The 6,952-nt window shown below is 44.6% G+C and overlaps 1 long non-coding RNA gene across 4 annotated transcripts in view; it reads right to left on the reverse strand.

The window, feature by feature from the left end:
* The window catches only part of LOC147007843 (uncharacterized), a 31,817-nt gene extending 25,819 nt beyond the window's left edge, over window positions 1-5,998 (reverse strand). For 2 of the 4 annotated variants that reach the window (XR_015053851.1, XR_015053852.1), the window contains exons 1-3: window positions 5,623-5,998; window positions 4,064-4,225; window positions 1,664-1,726 (exon numbers count right to left, since the gene is read on the reverse strand). This is a non-coding gene — a long non-coding RNA (uncharacterized LOC147007843). Of the gene's footprint in view, window positions 1-1,663; window positions 1,727-3,560; window positions 4,226-5,622 lie in introns of those variants that run through there. The other 2 variants (XR_015053853.1, XR_015053850.1) reach the window with 2 other exon arrangements.
* Window positions 5,999-6,952: the final 954 nt, after the last annotated feature.

Here is a 6,952-nt window from a genome sequence, read left to right on the forward strand (position 1 = left end):
CCCGTTTGCGGTAGAGCGATTAGAACCGCCATGTTTGGGTTATAAATAAATAAACCGCCTCCATCGTTTCGGCTCATTCTACGTTGGCGGGACTGTTCAAGTCCCGTGGACGTCACAATATTATTTCTGTCCTATATATTCTTTCTGTCCTATATATTATTTCTGTTGACGTCCGTGCGTAATTTGACGTTTCTCCTCCGAAACTGCCGCACGGATTGTCGCCACTTTCGGCATTCGGGTGCTCTGTGGTCGAATGAACAGCATGGGCTATGTGAGATCATGCCAGACGGACAGGTTTCGGAATTTTTGGCGATTTTCTTATTTTTACTTTCGTTTGCATGGCGACGTGTGACGTCACCGCTGAGAGGCGTAATGACGTCATGACATCATCGGTCATTCGCTGACGTCATTGCGTCTGTCGTCGACAGACCGTCTGCAATGTAAAACCCTCTTCTGCACATGCTGACGACCTCAGAAGGTGAATTTGACACAAAAAATGTAACAAGAAACATTGTATATAAAGAAATTCGATAAATCACATTGTGAACACTGGATATATTGACGTCCTAACGAACCCTCACTTTAGAAATCGCGCAGAGCACGGGTTTGGCAAGTTATTTAATTTTATTCTTCAATCCAATATGGCTGTCAAGCCATGTGACCTATCAATTATTCCTTAAGGAACTTCTACACCAACGGCTTGGGAAACATTTGTGTGAAGTTTCCCCTCGATCTGTCCAGCCTGGAGAAGATTTTTGGAGGTTTTTGTGAAATCCAATATGGCTGCCACACCACGTGACCTATGATTTTACGTGTGTGAACCTTTTGTTCCTCATGGATAGGAGGTCATACAAGTAAAGTTTCACCTTGATCTGTTCAGCCACTTCAGAGGAATATTTTTGAAGGTTTTTATGTTTTTTTAAACAATATCGCTGCCGAATCACGTGACCGATGACGTCATCGATTTTTTTCCCCTGTGTTCCATTTTAGCCCAAGATGACCCTCAAAAACTTTCATACTGATCACATGTCGCGTTTTACAAATGCAATTATGATGTCATAACGAAGGCACCTATGACGACATTAAAGAATCACACTTGTTCCCCATGAGGAGTACTTGCTGTGTGCCAAGTTTCAATTTTTCCTCGCGGTCTCAAAGATACAGAGGTCCAACGTTTTTCGAACAAGGTTGCCACACCAGGTGACATATGACGTCATAATTATGATTAAAACATTCCACACGAGAAGTCGCACTTGTGGTGAAAATTTTGTCTCAATCCGGCAAGCGGTTGTGGACCAAGACACCAAAGTTCTGTGCGCACAAGCAAAGACTGACAGACAAACGAACGGACCCAAACACAATACCCTCTCCCTCGGCGAGGGTTAAAATATCTTGTGAAGATGATTACGATGACGTTGAACTCTGAGTGAGAATAATTATAAATTTAAAAACTTTAACTTAATGCTCTTCAAGCACAGGTTCAAACCAAAGCTCCAAACACAGGTGAGGTCAGGTATCTGGGATTTATAAAGAAACTGTATTTCACATGTGCATGGACATGTACTCACATATGACCCAGAAGACCCTTAAGACTCCAAGACCCAAAAGCCACAGAGACCCAAAAAGACCCGAATACCCAAAAAGATAAAAATCAGGTTCACACCTTTGTCTTGAGAGGACGATTCATCCACGATCTCAGACTTGATCTTCACTTTCACAACATGATCTGAAAAAAATATATTGTTACGGTTGTGGAAATTCACAGATCACCATTCAGGTTCCCCGAAGATCAGTTATGTTGATAAGTGTGTGTTCCACGTTGGATTTCCCCACCGATGTATAACGGGAATTGTTCGTGTGCCGGGCTGTGAACCTTTGAGGTAGTGTTATTCTTTTCTGTCTTTTATTTTAAACAAACATCTCCTCACCATCTTCTCCACAACCGCCATCATCTCGTCACCATCTTCTCCACAACCGCCATCATCTCCTCACCATCTTCTCCACAACCGCCATCATCTCCTCACCATGTTCTCCACAACCGCCATCATATCCGCACCATCTTCACCACAACCGCGTGAAGACGGTGATTCCAAACAATTTGACGGCAAGATCGGATCAAAACGGCGAAAGCCAGCCGGGGGGTGAAGGGTCGAAGATGAAAGAGCAAGCACCCCCCCCCCCGAACCCGATAAAAAGCCGTGCTGAAACGCCGAGGAGGAGAGTGTTGGAGTCCCGGCAGTTGAGCGGTTGAAGAGACGCCGAGTCGTCGACAAAGGAGAACGGGTTGGAGAACGAGTTGCAGAACGAGTTGGAGAACGAGGTGGAATCGGGAAGAGCGCTTGGAGAAGAGCGCTTGAAGAGAGCACTCGAGTTCGCACTGCGCTGGTGTGGTGGAGTCGGGAAGAGAGCTGGAGAGTACGGAGGTTGGAGTGGGGGCAGAGACATCGAGGGTCGCCCAGCGAGTCACCAAGAGGGAGGCAGGTAGCCAGCTCGGTCTCTTGGAGCCCCTTTGGTCATCCCGGCTCCGAGCAAATTATAAAGGCTCACGAGCCCGGTTCTTCCTTTCTTTCTGGAGTTTTGCATGAAAGTCTGTGGCGCCTTGTCCAGAAGTAACAAACTGATTAAGTGCATGTACATAATAAAGAGACATCGGCTGTAGGTTTTTGCTCGTGTCTTTTCCCCATTCCCCCCCCCATTCATTGCATTGATTGCATGCCTGTGTTGAAATAAATGTCCCCATTTTTTGAATGTCACCTGCTCGTTGCGTCCCTTCCTACAATGACTGCAATGGAGCGTTCGGTATAATTAGCTGGCTAATTATAAGCCGATAAAACGTACATCTGGTCCGGCGGGGCTTGGCGATATAAAACCGCTCAGCAATCGCAAACGGAACGAGCTGCTTAAGCGGCTCGTTTTCGTGCAGGCTCCGTCGAGGCATAAACTCCCGGCATTTCTGTCCGCGTGAATAATTAGGTACATCGACAATTCGGCGATCGACCCTGTAGCGCGTGGACAGAAGAGTTGGCTGGTTTATGGTGTGTTAAAAACGCCCGTAGCTGGGTTTTGTCGTTGATCCGGAAGCTGCGACTAAGGCCAAAAATGATAGATCGTGAAAGATCTTCAGGGTGTTCCAAAAAGACAACTTTGGTTGATGATATTGTTGTGGATCCGGTGTTCGAGCCTCGCGACGAGGACAAGCCCTCGGGTCCCTCCAGAATGCCCGTTCCTGAGGCCGCCGGGCACAGATAACTGCGTGCCGGCGAGTTGTTAAGCAAGCACAAACGCTGATTGGTACCGCCAATCCTGGCAGTTTCTGGTGGATTGACCGCACCAAGCGAGTTCCGTGCCCTCGATGCGTACTTGTGTTAACTTACCGTATCAGGAACAGCCGAGCGGGGCTGCCAAGTACACACCAGCTAATAAGAGCAAATTAGTGGTACAGAACTTCCAGGAGAACGTGTGTTTGGACTACGTTGAACCAACAGGAAAAAGACAGAACGAGCTGGGTACATTTATCACATAAGCACGTTTATTCATAATTATGGTGAGGAAAGGGCATGTGGCACAACAATAAAAGGTTTTAATACAAGAGCAATATGATCTCGCATGGATTCGTGGGTGAAGCAAAAGAAATGCAAGTATTTACAAAAGAGGACAGAGTGTGGAGCTCACCAGATACAGATAACTTACACATTCTTAACACACTTAGACGACAGGCGCCATCAGATTACACTAACACGACAGGTGCCATCATATTACAATAACACGACAGGCGCCATCAGATACACACCTGAGGAAATTAGAACAGCAAGAAAGATGGAGACAGCGCGAGGTGATTGCGACCTCGGGAAAACCTGAAGTGACCGACGGACCAGCGTGAACCCAGTCGCTTCAGTGGGGGAAAGAGGGAGGAAAACTAGGGGTGTCTCCAGTGCGTGAGTGATGAGGTACAAATGACGTGCAAGTGCAGTGCAGAGAAGGGAAAAATGAGATGAGGTGCGTGTCTGGTGGAGCACAGAACGGGCTTCCAAAAGTCTGAACTAGAGTCTCGAACAAAGTTCACCTGGGAATGGAGAGACCACACGTGCTGGTCTCTGGAGAACAAGCACAAGTGAGCGAAGTCCAACACCAGGCAGGACAGATCCAGCAGAGAGTTCCTGGTCACGTCGTCCAAACACACTGACTTACGAACTTTCTCCTCTATCCCCGTTCCACCTCATTCCCTCTGGATGCATGAACAATCAACACAAAGCACCAACTGTCCTTTTCAGGGCTCACTAATTGTCACACCTCACTCTCACCAATTAATCGAACACCACACGCATTCACCCTTCGCAACTCTCAAAACAGTTTGCATTGCACATTTCACCCCCCCCCTTATTTGGACCCATGTAAACCTGCCGGCTCTTCTTCTCTCCTCTCCCTTTCCCTCTTTCTTCTCTTTCGCAGAATGACTGTGGCACCTGTTCGTATCTGTGACAAGTGACTGACGAGTAGGGGGCTAAAGGCCCCATTCACACCTTGACGTTTTAGCCAGCTTATGCCGATTTTTGGAAAATTTGTTAGTTAGTGAGTTGATGTTGTAAGGAAGTTAGTAACTTCCTAACGAGTAACAGGAAAAGGAAGTTAGTTAGTTGATGTCAGTTGATGTTGTGAAGGTAATGTTGAGGTAATATTTATTTTTGCAGATGAGATCCTGTTCTAGGCGGTGTAGTTGTTGTTGTGAAGGTAATGTTAAGGTAATATTTATTTTTTCATCGCAAAAAGACTTCAATTTAATATATTTTAGAAGCGAATGTAAGAAGAATTCTACGTTCGCTTCTTGGCTTTGCCTCTTCCATATAAGCTGAGTGCGATAACTCATAAACTGTTCGCCATATCGATTTGAAATTTGAGTCACACATGTACCACCTGAAAAGGAAGAACCCTATTAATTTTGGGCGTGGCCGGATCCAAGATGGCCGACTAGGGCGGCCATCTTGAAAAAAATGTTTTTTGTAATAAATGGAAAAACGCTTATCTGATTTCAATTATTTTTCAATGGCGGGGGATTCCCCACCTCTGATGGTATATTTTTTTCCTCCTGCACTCACAATTTCCAAAATGTACAAGCTGTATCAGTGTCCGAGCTGTGTTAGTGTCCGAGCTGTATCAATGTCTGACCTGCATCAATGTTCGAGCTGTATCAATGTCTGACCTGCATCAATGTCTGAACGTTTTCTCGGATCCGGCTCGTACTTTCGGAATGCCATTTTGCATCAGTAAAAGGAATAAAAAGTACGTGGCATTGACATGACCTTTAAAAGCTTGACCTATTTTTTCAGGTCATGACCCAATAATAAATTTTAACATTTTTCACAATTTATTTTGAACATTTTTTTTCTTAATTCACGCTTTATCCCTGAATGTTGATGGTCAAGGTCGAATGGCAGTCGAAACAAACATTTGCCATCACTGGATCATGAGCCCAGGGTAAGTCATGGGCGATCACCAAGGGTAAGATGGGGGAGGCCAGGGTGGCCTTACCTTGGCGATCGCAGATACCGAGTTGTTATTATTATAATTATCACGAGAAACAATAAACTACTGTGTGAACATGAAGAATGAGTTTGTGGTTCAAACCTTCGTATGGAGGGAACGAATCATCGACGACGTCGGACTCGACCTTCACTTTCACAACAGAATCTGAAACACAAACAATCCATCAAAACTAAACATCCAGGAACCAAAAGATCTTCCATCGGAGTGAACGTCACGTGGTCCGGACTCCTCATCCTCGGGTGAACCGACCATGGACCCGCGGTTTGAGGGATCATCCTCTCGGATCATCGTGCATCGTCGTGACTCGAGGAGACTGGAAGGAACAGGAGTTCTCTCTCTGAATTGTGTTACAAGAAAAACTACAACACGATTAAAATTCTCAATAACGATGAGATTAATATTACAACTCAGAAACCAAAACCGGAACAACAACATGAAGTGGAGATCTGGGCTCCGGTCACTTACCGTGAGGTAACAGGACCGTCGTTATTACGTCACTTCCGGTTAACGTTGACGGTGCTTTGTAATGTTCCGAGTCTGTGTCTCATATTTCGTGTTATTCTGTCCTCACGATGCGGGACTCTGTACAGATAGACAGGGAGAAAAACGCTCACAAGATAGAAATCAAACCCAATCGTGTTTATACACCGCACAGCGTTTAATATTCACGAGAAACAAATCAAACTCAATCGTGTTTATACACCGCACAGCGTTTAATATTCACGAGATAGAAATCAAACCCAATCGTGTTCATACACCGCACAGCGTTTCATATTCACGAGATAGAAATCAAACCCAATCGTGTTTATACACCGCACAGCGTTTAATATTCACGAGATAGAAATCAAACCCAATCGTGTTTATACACCGCACAGCGTTTAATATTCACGAGACAGAAATCAAACCCAATCGTGTTTATACACCGCACAGCGTTTAATATTCACAAGATAGAAATCAAATACAATCGTGTTTATACACCGCACAGCGTTTAATATTCACAAGATAGAAATCAAACCCAATCGTGTTTATACACCGCACAGCGTTTAATATTCACAAGATAGAAATCAAACACAATCGTGTTTATACACCGCACAGCGTTTAATATTCACAAGATAGAAATCAAACACAATCGTGTTTATACACCGCACAGCGTTTATTCACGAGACAGAAATCAAACCCAATCGTGTTTATACACCGCACAGCGTTTCATATTCACAAGATAGAAATCAAATACAATCGTGTTTATACACCGCACAGCGTTTAATATTCACAAGATAGAAATCAAACACAATCGTGTTTATACACCGCACAGCGTTTAATATTCACGAGATAGAAATCAAACCCAATCGTGTTTATACACCGCACAGCGTTTCATATTCACAAGATAGAAATCAAACCCAATCGTGTTTAT

The sequence above is a fragment of the Eptatretus burgeri genome, chromosome 24 (genome assembly GCF_056783735.1).
Source record: "Eptatretus burgeri isolate ZD-2024b chromosome 24, Ebu_testis_v1, whole genome shotgun sequence".
Taxonomy (NCBI): Eukaryota; Metazoa; Chordata; class Myxini; order Myxiniformes; family Myxinidae; genus Eptatretus; species Eptatretus burgeri.